Raw genomic sequence first — 18,722 nt, 5'->3', positions numbered from 1 at the left:
AACTTTTTACCCCCAATCAGGGAGATTGCAGATTATGTATTCCTTACGCCACCCGTTCCTAAACCGAATTTCACACCCCTTGATAATCTGTACCTTTTTCCCTGATAACCAGAAACTTCTATGCTTGAACTCTGTACCATTTTCTTTTTACTTCAACATTATCTTAATAAAATTATTAAATTTGGTCTTTTGGCCTCGAGATGAAAACCTTGTCTGTCTGTCTCTTGGACTGTGAAGTAAAAATATTATCTAAATTAAAAAGTCCCATTTTAGAGAACAATGGGTAGACTCTTTCACGGTGAACCTTGCTGTTAACATTACATAGCACGTGTGCTTTCGGTACAAGGTCACATTTTGCCTCTTATGGTGAGGGTCTGTCGGTTTGGTGTAAGAGATAACACCCACGGCAGGGCCGGACAACATAATTCGGCTTTCAGGCAGCCATGGTAAGCCACAGTCTTTTGGCTTCTTTAACCTTCATAACATTTGGGAATGGTTTCAAACAGCAGCACCCTCGTTTCCCATACCAAGCAGCCGTTGGGTTGGCCATTTAAAATGGGTTAGCAATTTAAAAGAAGAGACTGCAGTTTTTGGGTTAATGTGCAGCACAAACCCAACTAAACCCCCCCACGCACCCAATTCTCTGGGATGATCACTTCACCCCTCCCTGCACTGCGTGGATAGCAGCAGGGAATATTTCTTTTCAGCCACAGCCACCTCTGAATGTCCCCTTAATAAAATTACCCTATTTCAACCAGGTGACCATGAGGAGTGACCATCCAGGAGAGATTTATGGAGATGTCCCTGGAGGATTTCCGCTCCATCCCCAGATATGTTAACAGACTTTTCCAGTAGCTGTACTGGCCACGAATGCATCCTAAGTCTTCAGGGCAAATTAATCATTAAACACGCTTGCTTTTAAACTATGTATTATATTCACAAAGGTACACTCACCAGAGGTCCCTTCTCCACCTGGCAGATCCGGGAGCCCGCTTTGGGTGGGTTCAGGGGGTACTGGCTCCAGGTCCAGGGTGAGAAACAGTTCCTGGCTCTCAGGGAAAACGGTTTCTCTGCTTGCTTGCTGTGCGCTATCTTCAACCACCTCCTCCTCTTCCTCATCCCCAAAATGCACTTCCCTGTTGCGTGATAGTCCATTGACGGAGTCAAAGCACAGGGGTGGGGTAGTGGTGGCTGCATTCCCTAGAATGGCATGCACCTCATCATAGAGGCAGCATGTCTGGGGCTTTGACCCCAAGCAGCCGTTTGCCTCTTTTTTTGGTAGGCTTGCCTCAGCTGCTTAAGTTTCACGCAGCACTGTTGCGGGTTCCTGTTCTAGCCTTTGTCCTTCATGCCCTTGGAGATTTTTTTAAATGTTTGGGCATTTTGTCTTTTGGAATGGAGTTCTGATGGCACGGATTTGTCTCCCCATACAACGATCAGATCCCGTACCTCCCATTCAGTCCATGCTGGAGCTCTTTTGCGATTCTGGGACTCCATGATGGTCATCTCTGCTGATGAGATCTGCACTCACCTGCATCCCCCTACCCCACAACCACTGGAAGGGGTAAGGGCTCATTACATCAGAGGGCAAGCAGCCCCTGCTATGTCTCTGAGAGACCTTCCCCTACTAGAGAGATGTAGGGGAGCTACTTGGAGCTCTTTCCATATCTTCACCAGACATTATGCTCTGGTCCAGGTTTCCACTGCACATACACCTGTTGGGACAGCAGTATAACAGTCAGCTATCACTTCTGCGTCCTTGCACCCACCTCCTGTTTTGATTGCTGTTTATTAATCTCCCACATGTGGAATACACAGGGGGACTATCACTTGAAAAAGAAATGGGAGGTTACTTCCCTGTAATTGGAGGTTCTTTGAGATGTGGGGTCCCTATCTGTATTCCACTACCCGCCGTCCATCCCCTCTGCTGCAGATTTAGACTTCAGTAAGAATAGGAACTGGAAAATCGTCGGCCCACACCAACCTTTATGCCCTTGCTTTGGAGCATGAGAAAAGTTATGGTGTATGTGCAGGCCAACAGACACTGCTTGCGAAAAAAATTCCAGACTCAATTGCATGGTGCGCATGCATACCCACATGTGGAATACAGATAGGGACCACACATCTCAAAGAATCTCCAGTTACACATAAATAACCTCCATTATTTCTTGTTGCTGGAGGCACCAGAGAAAATATCTGCCTCTTCCATGTCTCTCACTTGTACAATAAACTCTCTCTCCACCCTAATGTTGTTCTGCTTTTAGTGAATATCTGTTCTCTGCATTAGTGTGGTCTGGGGGGGGGGGGACGACGACTTGTTCTCCTAGTAAGGCTGCATTATTTTCCCAATAAGGAGAATACCATGAGTTTTTAAAAAGTGGAGTAGTTATTTAGCAGAGTAACCAACATCAAGAGTTCACCATCCCTTGTTTATTATATACACTTCATAGCTCTCATCCCTGTGGTATTTAATGTCTTGCATTGTAATGGCCTTGTTGCTGTTCGAATGTGCATTTAAATTAGATTATCTGAAGTTAGTCTGGTGGGAGTAAAGCCAAAAACAAAGTGTAGTCACTAAATGTTTCTAGGGTTTGTTACTATGATACAAGTACAGACCCCATTGTTGCAGACATAACCATAGTCTATGCCAGAAACAAGGATTATTTTAATTTTGTGCGCTAAAATTCATTTGTTGCTTGAGCAGCATGATGATAATATATTTGCTTTTTCCCACTGTAAAAGTGTCTTGGAACTATTAAAGAAAGGTCAACTGAAAAGGCACTGAGACATGCATCTAATAGAGATACCTGGTTTCTTATATCCATATTTTTTTGCCTCTAACAGAGATTGGATTTGTGCCCAGAAGTTGTGAATTTGGGATATAGCCATGATATTTGGGCACAAATTCCTCCCTTACTGCATTTTCTCTATTACAAACCTGAAACAGCTATGTTCATTTTTATTCTGTACTGTTGTATTTATAAAAGATAACTAGTATTTTCTATTGAAATTCAAGGCAGCCTTGAAGATGCTGTGCATTGTATGTACTACATCTGCCTGACACCTTTGATCTTGTGCTCATGTTTCCTTTTTTGAGCTGATGCTATGGTATTTTGTTCACTAGAATTTAAACAATAGTAGTAGTGACAAGTGTCTCCCTCGGGTGTGTTATCTTTTGAAGATCTAGGGCACAGTGAGTACATCTTGTGTCTAAGAGGAGCCTACAGTCAGAAGGGGACTTGTTTGTAAAGCACTGCCTACGCAAGGAGCAAGATTCCCCAGATCAGTGTGGGATGGATTTTTTTTCTTGAAGATTACTATATCGATACAAACACTGCACAGATAGTAGTTTGGCTAATATAGGCCGGGGGGCAGGGAGAGGGAAGAATTCCCTCCCCACACTGGTTAGGGAAAACATTACCTAACCCACTTCGTTTCTCTAATATCCTGGGACTGATATAGCTACAACAGCACAGCATGCACCAAGGTTTACCAATGGCATCTCTACAGCTATCATTACAACCTTGGATCACATAGAGCCAGGGTTTGTGGAAAGGAAACTCATTCTTCCTGACTTCAACAAGAGCAGTCTGAAAGTTCTTCAAGGAACTGAACATTGAAAACATATATATTCAAAATCGTCGCTGGAGACTTGTTAGAATCCTGCAATCTATTTTTGTCTGCCCTGAGGTCCCTCCTCTTTGATGCTTTTACATGTTACGTTTGCTGATTAATCTATAAATTGCTTCTCACTATGATTAGATATTGGCAGGTCTATAGCCATTTCTATCACAGACATCTGGTTTTAGTTTTAGTTTTGTTTTATAAACCACTCTCACAATTCCCACAAGATAAAAGCAACTCTCTAACCATGTTTATAATTCCATTTCGTCAGTGAATTTTTTTTCTTCTGCTCTGGTTCATCAGAATCCTATGTGCTTTCACAGACAGCTCTGTTAAAGTCTCTGCTGTGGCTATATCCTCTTTCTCTGGATCTATCTCGTGTTAACACCACTCCCTGCTTAAAGTCCCTTTTTCTGACATGTAGCATCTTTTCCAGGGAGGCTGGTGTGTTTTACTACATAATCCACACAGTTTTCCCTCCTTTGTTTCCTGTCCCCAAAGTCTTCCGTTGTAGTTGCTCATGTTTTCTGCTTTCTTTCGTTAGCTTTTATTCCACTGACATTTGCATGGTCATATTTCCTAGTGAACTGCATGCGCCTTCACTTTCGTGCACATTTCTTCTGTTCTGGAATTATCTGATGTTATCTGTCTGATGTTATCTGCCTCATCTCTCGTGACGTATGAGAATTTACTCTGTACTCATTGCTCTTGACTGTCTATCTGTAAATAGATATGTTAAAGTATTAATATAACAGCCCTAATAATAGCACAACATTGAGACACTGTAGGGCATAAAAAACCTGTAGTTTTTCTCAACCGTTTTATGTGGGCAACATGGGTGATGAGTTGTATAGTCTAGGGGAGGGTCTGCCTCCCCAAACAGCCAGGCATGACCTCACCCCCTGCTGTGACCACTTCCTGCATGTGGCTCCAGTCCTCCAGCTCCAGCCCCCGCAGTGCCCTGGGCAGTGGGGGCTGAAACATGCAAATTAGCTTTGCAGGGCCTCAGGCAATTGCCCTGCTTCCTACTCCCTAAGGCGAGCCCTGTTTGTAACCCCCCTAAACCTGTCCCATGGCCCCTAGGTTGAGAAACACTGCTTTATAAGTTCTTACATCACTTTACAAACAATGTACTAAACCTCACAACACCCCATTTTACAGATGGAGAAACTGAGCCACAGCAAGGTAAAGTGACTTATCCAAGGCCACACAATGACAGCATTTACTGCTGTGGTCCTGATTCCAAGATCCCTCAACTTGAGTTCATGCTTCCTGTTGATCACTCTGTTGCTGTAGGTCTGTTGGGTTAAGGAAGTGTCCTGAGACATGAGTTCAAGTCCCTGCTCTGCCACAAGCTTCCTGTGTCCTTATCAAGTCAGTCAGCAGTTCTTTGTGCCTTCGCCAGCTGTGACATGGAAATAGTAATACTTCCCTCCCTCAGGTTTCAGAGTAACAGCCATGTTAGTCTGTCTTTGCAAAAAGAAAAGGAGTACTTGTGGCACCTTAGAGACTAACCAATTTATTTGAGCATGAGCTTTCGTGAGCTACAGCTCACTTCATCGGATGCATACCGTGGAAACTGCAGTAGACATTATATACACACAGAGACCATGAAACAATACCCCCTCCCACCCCACTGTCCTGCTGGTAATAGCTTATCTAAAGTGATCATCAAGTTGGGCCATTTCCAGCACAAATCCAGGTTTTCTCACCCCCCACCCCACAAAAACTCACTCTCCTGCTGGTAATAGCCCATCCAAAGTGACCACTCTCTTCACAATGTGTATGATAATCAAGGTGGGCCATTTCCAGCACAAATCCAGGTTCTCTCATCCCCTCACCCCCCTCCAAAAACCACACACACAAACTCAATCTCCTGCTGGTAATAGCTTATCCAAAGTGACCACTCTCCCTACAATGTGCGTGATAATCAAGGTGGGTCATTTCCAGCATAAATCCAGGTTTTCTCACCCCCCCACCCCCATACACACACAAACTCACTCTCCTGCTGGTAATAGCTCATCCAAAGTGACCACTCTCCCTACAATGTGCATGGTAATCAAGGTGGGTCATTTCCAGCACAGATCCAGGCTTTCTCACCCCCCCCCCCCCGCGGGAACACACACACACACATAAACTCACTCTCCTGCTGGCAATAGCTCATCCAAACTGACCACTCTCCAAGTTTAAATCCAAGTTTAACCAGAACGTCTGGGGGGGGGGTAGGAAAAAGCAAGGGGAAATAGGCTACCTTGCATAATGACTTAGCCACTCCCAGTCTCTATTTAAGCCTAAATTAATAGTATCCAATTTGCAAATAAATTCCAATTCAGCAGTTTCTCGCTGGAGTCTGGATTTGAAGTTTTTTTGTTGTAAGATAGTGACCTTCATGTTGGTGATTGCGTGACCAGAGAGATTGAAGTGTTCTCCAACTGGTTTATGAATGTTATAATTCTTGACATCTGATTTGTGTCCATTTATTCTTTTACGTAGAGACTGTCCAGTTTGACCAATGTAAATGGCAGAGGGGCATTGCTGGCACATGATGGCATATATCACATTGGTGGATGTGCAGGTGAACGAGCCTCTGATAGTGTGGCTGATGTTATTAGGCCCTGTGATGGTGTCCCCTGAATAGATATGTGGGCACAGTTGGCAACGGGCTTTGTTGCAAGGATAGGTTCCTGGGCTACTGGTTCTGTTGTGTGGTATGTGGTTGTCGGTGAGTATTTGCTTCAGGTTGCGGGGCTGTCTGTAGGCAACGACTGGCCTGTCTCCCAAGATTTGTGAGAGTGTTGGGTCATCCTTCAGGATAGGTTGTAGATCCTTAATAATGCGTTGGAGGGGTTTTAGTTGGGGGCTGAAGGTGACGGCTAGTGGCGTTCTGTTATTTTCTTTGTTAGGCCTGTCCTGTAGTAGGTGACTTCTGGGAACTCTTCTGGCTCTATCAATCTGTTTCTTCACTTCCGCAGGTGGGTATTGTAGTTGTAAGAATGCTTGATAGAGATCTTGTAGGTGTTTGTCTCTGTCTGAGGGGTTGGAGCAAATGCGGTTGTATCGCAGAGCTTGGCTATAGATGATGGATCGTGTGGTGTGGTCAGGGTGAAAGCTGGAGGCATGTAGGTAGGAATAGCGGTCAGTAGGTTTCCGGTATAGGGTGGTGTTTATGTGACCATTGTTTATTAGCACTGTAGTGTCCAGGAAGTGGATCTCTTGTGTGGACTGGACCAGGCTGAGGTTGATGGTGGGATGGAAATTGTTGAAATCATGGTGGAATTCCTCAAGGGCTTCTTTTCCATGGGTCCAGATGATGAAGATGTCATCAATATAGCGCAAGTAGAGTAGGGGCTTTAGGGGACAAGAGCTGAGGAAGCGTTGTTCTAAATCAGCCATAAAAATGTTGGCATACTGTGGGGCCATGCGGGTACCCATAGCAGTGCCGCTGATCTGAAGGTATACATTGTTCCCAAATGTAAAATAGTTATGGGTAAGGACAAAGTCACAAAGTTCAGCCACCAGGTTTGCCGTGACATTATCGGGGATAGTGTTCTTGACGGCTTGTAGTCCATCTTTGTGTGGAATGTTGGTGTAGAGGGCTTCTACATCCATAGTGGCCAGCATGGTGTTTTCTGGAAGATCACCGATGGATTGTAGGTTCCTCAGGAAGTCAGTGGTGTCTCAAAGGTAGCTGGGAGTGCTGGTAGAGTAGGGCCTGAGGAGGGAGTCTTCATAGCCAGACAATCCTGCTGTCAGGGTGCCAATGCCTGAGATGATGGGGTGCCCAGGATTTCCAGGTTTATGGATCTTGGGTAGTAGATAGAATATCCCAGGTCGGGGTTCCAGGGGTGTGTCTGTGTGGATTTGATCTTGTGCTTTTTCAGGAAGTTTCTTGAGCAAATGCTGTAGTTGCTTTTGGTAACTCTCAGTGGGATCATAGGGTAATGTCTTGTAGAAAGTGGTGTTGGAGAGCTGCTGAGCAGCCTCTTGTTCATATTCCGACCTATTCATGATGACAACAGCACCTCCTTTGTCAGCCTTTTTGATTATGATGTCAGAGTTGTTTCTGAGGCTGTGGATGGCATTGTGTTCCGCACGGCTCAGGTTATGGGGTAAGTGATGCTGCTTTTCCACAATTTCAGCCCGTGCACGTCAGCGGAAGCACTCTATGTAGAAGTCCAGTCTGCTGTTTCGACCTTCATGAGGACTCCACCTAGAATCTTTCTTTTTGTAGTGTTGGTAGGGAGGCCTCTGTGGATTAGTATGTTGTTCAGAGTTGTTCCAATATTTTGGAAATATTCCTTGAGTCGGAGACGTCGAAAATAGGATTCTAGGTCACCACAGAACTGTACCATGTTGGAGGGGCAGAAGGAGAGGCCGCGAGATAGGACAGCTGCTTCTGCTGGGCTGAGAGTATAGTTGGATAGATTAACAATATTGCTGGGTGGGCTGAAGGAACCATTGCTGTGGCCCCTTGTAGCATGTAGTAGTTTAGAAAGTTTAGTGTCCTTTTTCTTTTGTAGAGAAGCAAAGTGTGCATGGTAAATTGCTTGTCTAGTTTTAGTAAAATCCAGCCACGAGGAAGTTTGTGTGGAAGGTTGGTTTTTTATGAGAGTATCAATTTTTGAGAGCTCATTCTTAATCTTTCCCTGTTTGCTATAGAGGATGTTGATCAGGTGATTCCGCAGTTTCTTTGAGACCCATGCACATTGTAGGGAGAGTGGTCACTTTGGATGAGCTATTACCAGCAGGAGAGTGAGTTTGTGTGTGTATAGTAGTGGGGGGGTGAGAAAACCTGGATTTATGCTGGAAATGGCCCACCTTGATTATCATGCACACTGTAGGGAGAGTGGTCACTTTGGATAAGCTATTACCAGCAGGAGATTGAGTTTGTGTGTGTGGTTTTTGGAGGGGGGTGAGAGAACCTGGATTTGTGCAGGAAATGGCCCACCTTGATTATCATACACATTGTGAAGAGAGTGGTCACTTTGGATGGGCTATTACCAGCAGGAGAGTGAGTTGGGGGGGGGGGGTGAGAAAACCTGGATTTGTGCTGGAAATGGCCCAACTTAATGATCGCTTTAGATAAGCTATTACCAGCAGGAGAGTGAGTTTGTGTGTGTATGGGGGTGGGGGGTGAGAAAACCTGGATTTGTGCTGGAAATGGCCCACCTTGATTATCATGCACATTGTAGGGAGAGTGGTCACTTTTGATAAGCTATTACCAGCAGGAGAGTGAGTTTGTGTGTGTGGTTTTTTGGAGGGGGGTGAGGGAGTGAGAGAACCTGGATTTGTGCTGGAAATGACCCACCTTGATTATCATACCCATTGTGAAGAGAGTGGTCACTTTGGATGGGCTATTACCAGCAGGAGAGTGAGTTTGTGTGTGTATGGGGGTGGGGGGTGAGAAAACCTGGATTTGTGCTGGAAATGGCCCAACTTGATGATCACTTTAGATAAGCTATTACCAGCAGGAGAGTGAGTTTGTGTGTGTATGGGGGTGGGGGGTGAGAAAACCTGGATTTGTGCTGGAAATGGCCCAACTTGATGATCACTTTAGATAAGCTATTACCAGCAGGACAGTGGGGTGGGAGGGGGTATTGTTTCATGGTCTCTGTGTGTATATAATGTCTACTGCAGTTTCCACGGTATGCATCCGATGAAGTGAGCTGTAGCTCACGAAAGCTCATGCTCAAATAAATTGGTTAGTCTCTAAGGTGCCACAAGTACTCCTTTTGTTTTTCCCCTCCCTCAGTGCTGGGAGGATGAATGCACTGCTGTGAAGAGCTTTAAGCTCTGCTGTTGAAAAGCCTTAGGTAAGAACCGGGGGCTATTGCAATGAGGGCTGGAGTCCCTGTTTTCGGGCCCAGGCCTGACCAGCAATCCCACTGGAGAAAACAAACTGCTCTTCCCTGGAGCCTTGCAGGGGCTTGTTTTGGACTTGGCGTTGTTGTTATTTACATTTCTAAGGGGTCTGTCCTTGCAGCATGTGGGGGCTCACTCCCCTCCACTCAACCCCCACCCCGGGCACTGGGAGCTTCTCCCCCACGCGCCGTGTCCTCCCTCCCATCACTCCGGGTCCGACTCCCGCGAGGCACGGCAGGCCCAGGAGGGGCGGGCTCTGCTCCCAGGGGCAGGTGCTGTGGCGGGCACGGACCCCAGGGGGGCCTCCACTCCCAGCCTGTCGGCGGGGGGCAGGGCCAGGCCGCTGAGGCGGGGAAGCCGGTTCCCTTCGCCCCCTAAGGGCGGCTGCTCTGGGTGCCCCGACTCCCCCCGCCTCCGGGGCACATGACCCGCCCTCTCCTCTCCTCTCCTCTCCCCAGCGAGCGGGTCACATGTCCCCGGCGGAGCGGCGCACAGCTCGCAGGCCCAGGCCCGCGCGACGGAGGCAGGAGCGGATCCGCCCCCGCCAGGCCCGCAGGTACCTGCAGCCTCTGGGGTCGCTTTAGCGGGAGGTCGATTCCCGCCGCGAGGCTCCTGCCCCTGCTGGCACGAGGACGGCGAGCCCTTAGCCCCGGCGCGCTGAGCGGGGGTGTCCTGCCTCGCCCCCGCGGGAGAGAGCTGCCGGCCCAGCGCTCCGACCCGGGGCGAGCTCGCCTCCCCGCGCCGCGAGGGGAGCGGGCCGGGGCTGGGACCTGCTGCTGCGCTCGGCTGGGAATCCGGGCACACGCGCGCTCTGACTTCAGCCTGCGGCGCGTCTCGAAGTGCCCTGTGGGTGGTTATTGCGGGGGGGGGGGGGGTTTAGGAGGTAAAAAATACTGTAATACCATTAAAATAAAAACATGACTCTTCAAAGCTGTTACCAGTAACTCTGTCTTACGGGGGTGTGAGTGTCAGTGTCCGTTTCGTGTTAAAACGGGCAAAGTCAAAAATGGCGAGTCAAAAATGAAACGGGATTTTCCCCCCCCCCCCAAAATTGTATTGATTTCTACATATTTTTTTTAAAAAAACATTTTGAATACGACTTTTAAAATGTAGAAATGTCCCATTTCGATGTTTTTGGAACAAAAACCAGTTTTGATGTTTTTGTTTTGAAATGACACTTTGTTTAGAAATTTACTTTATGTAAAAATTACAAAGGGTTGAAGCTGAAACAACATTTCAGATTTGTCAGAACGAAATGTTTAGACTGACATTAAAATGTTGGCCTTTTAATTATGTGAAATTTTTTTGAAACTTCGCCTTTTTGTCCTGATTCGTGATGGGTTTGAGTTTTTTTGAATTTTTTTGTGGGGTGGAAAATCTGTTTTCCAATGAGCTCTGAGCATAATGGTTATCAAGCTGCACTCTGCTCTTGCTACTTACAGTCATTAAAACAAATAGTTTTAAACATTTAGTTTACTTCTTCCCTATTTTGTCAGTTTGGACACTGAAAAAAGAGGGATCGCTCTCACTTTTGTTTATTCTATTTTCTAGTCAACAGCACTTCCATGTTTTTATGCATTTAGCACAACATTCAGTGTTTTGGTTGTGAATACCGCAGAGGAATGCGTTAAACTGTTTCCACTGAAGACTGATATCTAGAGAAAGATCTGATGATGATGTTTATGTTAGTCTCAAGTTTTGTAAACATTTTCTTTTTTCTTTTCTTTTTTTTTTAAGAGTGACATCTTGTAATCGTACTCCCATTCATGGGTATTAAAGACCAATTTTAGCTCTCAGATATATGCATGTGTGAGCAGCTTCATTGGAAACTTCCAGGGTTTAAGATTTGGTACTTCACTACCACTAGCCACCCTCCTCACAATGGAAAAACAAATGGTTTTCCAGATTTTCTTTTACTTTCTCTTCTGTTCTGTTTTTTGTTTTGAGGGTGACAAAGAAAAAGATCCAAGCTGAATCCAGTTTCTTCTAGCCCTTGATGAGAATTACTTGAGCACACTGAGAGAGCAGTAAGTAGCAAAGTACAGTATTTTAATTGAGATTAATCCTATTTCTTTTGTGTATTATGTGTAGATTAAGTTACAAAAGGGCCTTGCTTAGTATTACTGGAGGTTTGCCACTTGAATATGAGCCTCCCAAAAAGCTTGGTTAACTTTTTTCTTCACTATTTACTAGCCCTTTAGTAAGTGAGAGTGGAGTCTTAAGATTCTGTTGCTGTCTCTGTGCAGAAAAGGGCTCTGGATCCAAACAGGAGAACAGAGAAATCAGAGCTTGGTAATGACTTTAGCAGAATGGTTACCCTGAATTAGTTTTATTAGCGGTCCACAGTCCCAAGTCATCCAACACTAGGAATAGGAATCTAAAATATTTTAAAACATTTTTGTTATGTGTGATTTAATCCTCTTTAGCCTAGGATGAAGAACCTCCCAGAAAAGTTCACCCTAGGTATGAAGGAAAAGCATTGTTTTCAGCCTTGATTTGAATTATAAATTAATTATATAGAGAGGGAAGGACCAGATGTGGTGGTTTGTTGTTCCACCTCCAGCCCCCACTACAGTGCTAAACTTTTGCTACTACACTAGTCCCACTATCTCCATTCCTCCCCCCCGCCCCCGCCCCGCAAAAGAGTCAAAATAGAGGGTGTGCAGTTTAAGTCAAGCTAGGCGGCCTTAAGATCTGCTTGCCATTTGGGGGGAGGGGTGCACTTTTTTTCAATTGCCAGTGAAGATGATGATAATGTAAATGGTTGAGGTAGAGATTGTTTGAGGCTATGTCTAAGCTACATAGTTAAGTCGACATAAATTACACCAATGATCATAACCTGCTATAATGACATTGCTTGTGCATGTTGACACAACACTCATTGTGTTGGCAGAGCTCATCCACAGTTTGTGCTCTAGCACTGACAGAGAGAGCAGTGCATTGTTGGTAGCTATCCCACTGTGCAACTTGCCACCTTCTGCAGCTAGGAGTTGTGAGAATGGGGAGTGGATTGCAGTGCATCATGGGTGTGGGCTCAACATCCCATAGCGCAGTTTTTTCTGTCCCATCATTCCATGGATTTCCGACTATGTTTTGCGCTGTTTATTAACAGCCCCTGTAAACTGTGTGCCCTCCATCTCTGCCTGAAAGCATGGATCCTCCTGCACTGCTCTCTAGTTTTGTGATCAATGTTATGAACACACCGTGGCGGATCATACAGTATTTAATGAGCTTCGAATTTGAACAGGAATCCATGGTGCCTTTCCTGCTGTGTGCCATGGAAAGAAACAATTCCAGATTAAATTTGGCATTCATGGAGTAATTGCAGATGGTGGACCATCGCTTTTGGGCTCACGAAACAAGCACAGGGTAGTGGGATCACATTGTTAGCAGATTTGGGATGATGAGCAGTGGCTGCAGAACTTTTGGAAATGCATAGCCACCTTCCTGGAACTGTGTGCTGAGCTCTCCCCGCCCTGCCCTGTTGCGCAAGGACACCAGAATGAGAGCTGCCCTCTCAGTGGAGAAGTGCATGGCAGTAGGTGTGTGGAAGTTAGTAATTCCAGACTGCTTCTGGTCAGTTGCGAATCAGTTTGAAGTTGGAAAGTCCAGTGTGGGGGTTGTGTTCACACAAGTGTTCAAGGCCATTAATTGCATCCTTCTATGAAGGACTGTGAAATGTACGTGAAATAGTGGGTGGCTTTGTGGCAATGAGATTCCTTAACTGCAGCAAGGTGATAGATGATAACCATATCCCAATTTTGGACCTGGACCATCTTGCGATAGAGAACATAAGTAGAAAGAGGTACTTCTCTATGGTATTGCAGGTGCTTGTGGATCACCAAAGTCATTTCACTGATATCAATGTGGGGTGGTCAGGGATAGTGCATGGTGCATGCATCTTCAGGAACACTGGCCTATACAGAAAGCTGCAAGCAGGAATTTTCTTTCCAGACCAGAAGATTCCAATGGGGGATTATCATAAATATAAAGGGAAGGGTAAACACTTTTAAAATCCCTCCTGGCCAGAGGAAAAACCCTTTCATCTGTAAAGGGTTAAGAAGCTAGGATAACCTCGCTGGCACCTGACCAAAATGACCAATGAGGAGACAAGATACTTTCAAAGTTGAAGGGCGGGGAAAACAAAGGTTCTCTCTATCTGTGTGATGCTTTTGCCGGGAACAGAAAAGGAATGGAGTCTTAGAACTTAGTAAGTAATCTAGTTAGATATGCGTTAGATTCTGTTTTGTTTAAATGACTGAGAAAATAAGCTGTGCTGAATGGAATGTATATTCCTGTTTTTGTGTCTTTTTGTAACTTAAGGTTTTGCCTAGAGGGATTCTCTGTGTTTTGCATCTGCTTACCCTGTAAGGTATTTACCATCCTGATTTTACAGAGGTGATTCTTTTATTTTTTCTTCAATTAAAATTCTTCTTTTAAGAACCTGATTGCTTTTTCATTGTTCTTAAGATCCAAGGGTTTGGGTCTGTGTTCGCCTATGTAAATTGGTGAGGATTTTTATCAAGCCTTCCCCAGGAAAGGGGGTGTAGGGCTTGGGAGGATTTTGGGGGGAAAGACGTTTCCAAGCGGGCTCTTTCCCTGTTATATATTTGTTAGACGCTTGGTGGTGGCAGCAATAAAGTCCAAGGGCAGTAAGGTAAAATAGTTTGTACCTTGGGGAAGTTTAACCTAAACTGGTAAAAATAAGCTTAGGGGGTTTTTCATGCAGGTTCCCACATCTGTATCCTAGAGTTCAGAGTGGGGAAGGAACCTTGACAGGGATGTTGACATGCCTAAAGTGATCTTGGAAGACCCAGCATATCCCTTACTGCCATAGCTGATGAAGCCTTACATGGGAGACCTGGACAGCAGCAAGGAGCGCTTCAACAATAGGCTGAGCAGGTGCAGAATGACCATTGAATGTGTGTTTGGCAGATTAAAAGCTCGCTGGCGCTGCCTTTATGGCAGGAGGATCGCAATGAGAAAAATATTCCCATGGTTGTAGCAGCCTGGTGTGCACTGCATAATATTTGTGAGGCTACGGGTGAAAAGTTTCCCCAGGGGTGGAGTGAGGAGGCGGATTGCTTGGTGGCTGATTTTGAGCAGCCAGAAAGAAGGGCTATTAGAGGGCACAAGGGGGGCTATGAGGCACCATTCTGATAATGAGCACCAGTAACGTGTTTTCCTATAAAGCATTTTGCAGTGCTTTGTTAACTTGCCACCTTGAATTAAAATTTTGATGATTGCTTCCTGAACGTGATTTGTTGTCTGCAAATGTGCAAATTGCCACTGTGTATGAATTCCAGCAGCAACCACCATGTGTAGGAGATAAAGATTTATTTTCTTTCAGAGAGTACATTTTTATTAATTAGCAATAACCAATACACAAAAAAACGCTTTCTTGATAGGGACATAACAGTAAGAGGAGCACTCTCTTGTTGGAGGCTCTCATAGCTGTGTCTAAGGGTATGGCTACACTTGCAGATGTAGAGCGCGTTGAGTTAAACCAGTCTTCACAGAGCGCAGTAGAGAAAGCGCTGCAACCTGTCCACACTGACAGCTTCAAGCACACTGGTGTGGCCACATTTGCAGCACTTGCAGTGGCATTGGGAGCTATGCATTATGGGCAGCAATCCCAGCATGCAATTGACTGCAACGTGCTTTTCAAATGGGGTGGGGTGGAGTGACAGGGAGTGTGTTGTGTATATGTGGGGGGAGAGAGAGTGGGTTTTTGGGGGGGCTGAAAGCATGTCAGCGTGCTGTCTTGTAAGTTCAGACAGCAGCAGACCTCTCCCTCCTCCCCGTCTTTCTCTCACACACACAGCATTCCACAGTAATGGCTTGCTTTGTCTCAGAGCCGGCTGTCAGAAACAGAGCTTTCAGAGGGCATATCTGCATTCCTAAGCGAGTTCAAAACAATGAAAAGAGTGGCCATTTGACTTAAGGGGATTATGGGACGTTTCCAGAGGCTGATCAGAGTGCAGTAAGGCAACACCTCGTTCACACTGATGTCCGGGCGTTTCAGCCACTACGCAACAAGCGTTAATCTTCTCGATGAGGTGGAGTACCCGGAGCGCTCTAGCCATGGAGTCAGAGCATTCTATGTGCCTTGCCAGTGTGGACGGGGAGTGAGCTAGGGTCCCCGGGGCTGCTTTAATGCGCTCTAACTCGCAAGTGTAGCCAAGCCCTAAGTCCAGCTATCAGTGGGGAACCTGTCCAAAGAAGTGGAGTGAATGGGGAATACGACAATCTGGGAAGATGCAAGGAATGTGTGGGTGGAGTTTGGGGAGGACATAGCTAGCAGTTCTGTATGGGCTGCAGGAGGGAGTGAGCTCACATATATTCTGCCTGCAGGACGATTAGGGGCTTCAGTATCTCTGTTTGCTCTCCATCACTTTTATCATCCACTCCTGGTCCTCTAAAATTCTCTCCTCACCCTGCTTCCTCTCTTGGCTATCTGTTTTTAATTTTTCATTGATTGTGTCTCTCCATGCCCTGTGTTCTTGTTCTGCAGCGTCAAAGGATTGGAGCACCTCTCAAAACATTTGCTCCCCCATAAGGTCATTTCCTTATCTGGCAGAGGCACTCCACCAGTGTCTAGGGGGTTCTTCTCAAGGCCACATCTGCAGAAACAAAAGAAACAATAAACAGAGGCATGATAGTGAACTCACAGCATTGAATCATAATAGTAAAATACCTCTTTCTCACTGTCCCTTGGCAAGCACATAGCTCAGCGAATGCCTTAAACATGGTGAGTTTGGCTTGGGCGTGAGGGAAGTGGAGTGTAAGAGGGCGTTCAAAATGAGGCAAAGGATCAAGGTGGTTTTTTAAGGGGATCACTGCAAGTGACTAGGGACAATATTGTGACTGCCACCATTTTCCATAGACGGGGGTCATTGAAGCCGATATCTGAATACTTGCTTACCCTCAGAAGTGAAAGATGCATTTCCTGCATACATGCGACTTCAGACTGGGTCCCTCTGCTGCTCTCCTATGTGCTGCTTTGGTCCTTGCACCAGTGATTGCTGATTGACATGGGAAAGTTTCCTACAGCGGGGGAAGGAACAAAGCAGCTCTGCCAAGAAACCTTCCACAGAGGATTGTTGAGTATCTCCATGAAAGTTTCCTAGAGATCTCTCTGGAGGATTCCTGTGAAATCTCGGTGTGCATTAACACACTTTTCCACAGGGCCCCACTGTTTAGTTTCATAGGGAAAGTGAAGCAGAGGCAAACACAGCTAATCTTGTACATTTCTATCTCTTAACCCACTTCTAGCATATAACAAAGCAAAGGACAGCTCTACCTCGTATAACCAAGCAGTATCAACTCAAAATGAGCACTAACCAGAGCTCCCCTCCCCTGCATCATGCACGCCACAGGTGGAGAGCTGTGACTGGCTTGAATGCTCCGGGGTTGAGAAGAGGTCCTGGCTCGTCGTGGTACTGGACTACCCTGTCACCTGTCCCATCTTGTTCACTACTTCATCCTTGGGGTTCAGTCCACTGGCCCCTGTCTCCAGGCCTCCCCGCTTGAAATATCCATGGGGCTCGTGGAGGTGGGGTCACCGCCGAGGATGGCATCCAGCTCCTTATAGAAATGTCAGGTCTTTTGGTTTGACTCCCTTGCCTCTTGGTATGCCTGCCTCAGCTCCTTGATCTTCACACCGCATTGATGTGTGTCCCATTGATAGCCCTTATCCAACATGCCACGAGAAATCCGACCATAGATATCGAAATTCCTATGCCTGGAGTGGAGCTGGAACTGCACAGCCTCTTCTCCCCACAGAGCCAGCAGATCCAACAACTCCGATGTACTCCACACAGGAAATTGTTTAGTGCATGGAGCCACCATGGTCAGCTGGAAAGATGCCATGTGAGCAGTCCATGCCAAGCAAACCAGAAGTGCAATTTCAAAAATTTTTGGTCCTTTAAAGGGAGAGGGCAGAGGCCTGTGAACCTGGGTGCAGGGCAGGGAAGTTCAAATGGCTGACCAAAGCAGTCAGGATGGGCATTGTGGGACACCTCGTGGAGGCCATTTATGGTGACATAACCAAGCACAGTGTGTACATTGACACTGCATCAATCTAACTTTGCTGCAAAAAGCTCTATGCCTCTTGTCAAAGTGGTTTTTATTTTGTTTGCGTAGCAGGAGAGTTAAATCAGTGGGAGGAGCATTGTTGTGTGTATACCTCCACTGTTTTATTGACGAAAGCAGACTTTTGTCGACAAAACTGTGTAGTGTAGATGAGGCCTTAGTGTGGTCTCAGGTAGCAGGAACAGGAAGTTTCCCCTAAGCAGATGGAATGGGAACTACAGTTCCCAGGCAGTCTTTCTAAGTATGATCTCACTTGCCTAATTGCATGTTCCACCCAAGCTATGTGTATTCCTGATAGCATTTTATTATTGCTTGTTTGTTTTATTTGTAACAGTTATTTGGCATCCACTAAAGTTTTGTCCACATTTTTTGGTTCAGACAGAATAAAAAAGCTAGAATCCTTTGCAGGGTGCTTCACAACACATAGTCTCTGAAGTGGGGGATGGCAGAGTGGTTGTTTTTTTAAATAGACTCTAAATGGGGATATGATGTTGAACTTTTTGTCTCATGGGCCACTTGCCAATGCTGAAATCTGTGATGGGTACCCATTCAAACAAAATATCCCTTGCTGAGCAAGCATATCGGGGTGAGGGAAGAAAATCTTTTAAGGTCTAATGACCATATTTTATCGCATAACTGAACAAACTGAAAAGGATAAGACAGAGTCCTCAAGTCTGGCTAAGTTTATTGGAACTCAGCTTTCATTTTGACCCTGCTGCTGTTGGCATCCAATTAAAACATAATCCTAATCAGGGATGTTGTTTTGTTTAGTGGTTGTGAAATAGGCCATTCTTTCCTCCCATACTTTCATGCAGTTGAGCCTATGAAACGAGATCACTCTTCATGGGATACTTTCTGGAATTATACTCTGTTTGGCTACAAAGGCAGTGTTAATGTATGCAGCCATATTTTGATTTGCATACCTCCCTTCCCTAACAAACATTATTCAGGCCCAAAATAGGAATAATTTGTGTGTGAGGCGGTTGTGTAGGTATTTATGCTGGGTCAGGAAGTATTCATCTACAGACATGTAAACCAAGCCCTTTAAACTATAAGCCTCTTTTCAATAACACCACTCCCTTCCTTGGAGTGGATTTTCGGGTGTAGGGTAGAACTGGTAAAGGCAGCTTCTGTCCCATGCT

At 45.7% G+C, this 18,722-nt stretch overlaps 1 protein-coding gene and 1 long non-coding RNA gene across 3 annotated transcripts in view; one reads left to right on the top strand and one right to left on the bottom strand.

The window, feature by feature from the left end:
* Positions 1-912: 912 nt before the first annotated feature.
* Positions 913-10,302, bottom strand: LOC125633691 (uncharacterized). The gene is made up of 3 exons (XR_007355690.2): positions 10,047-10,302; positions 3,871-4,344; positions 913-1,715 (listed from the first exon to the last, which is right to left on the bottom strand). It is a non-coding gene; the product is annotated as an uncharacterized LOC125633691 (long non-coding RNA).
* EPHX1 (epoxide hydrolase 1) overlaps positions 9,901-18,722 on the top strand; it is a 45,669-nt gene continuing 36,847 nt past the window's right edge. Inside the window, exons 1-3 of one of the 2 annotated variants that reach the window (XM_048843335.2) lie at positions 9,901-10,042; positions 11,434-11,513; positions 13,810-13,884. The gene's annotated coding sequence lies outside the window, so the exon portion shown is untranslated. The remainder of the gene's footprint in view (positions 10,043-11,433; positions 11,514-13,809; positions 13,885-18,722) is intronic. The other variant, XM_048843334.2, reaches the window with a different exon arrangement.

The sequence above is a fragment of the Caretta caretta genome, chromosome 3, assembly GCF_965140235.1.
Source record: "Caretta caretta isolate rCarCar2 chromosome 3, rCarCar1.hap1, whole genome shotgun sequence".
In the NCBI taxonomy this organism is placed as follows: domain Eukaryota; kingdom Metazoa; phylum Chordata; order Testudines; family Cheloniidae; genus Caretta; species Caretta caretta.
The sequence above is the reverse complement of the archived record's forward strand: the minus strand, read 5'-3'. Positions and strand labels throughout refer to the sequence as shown.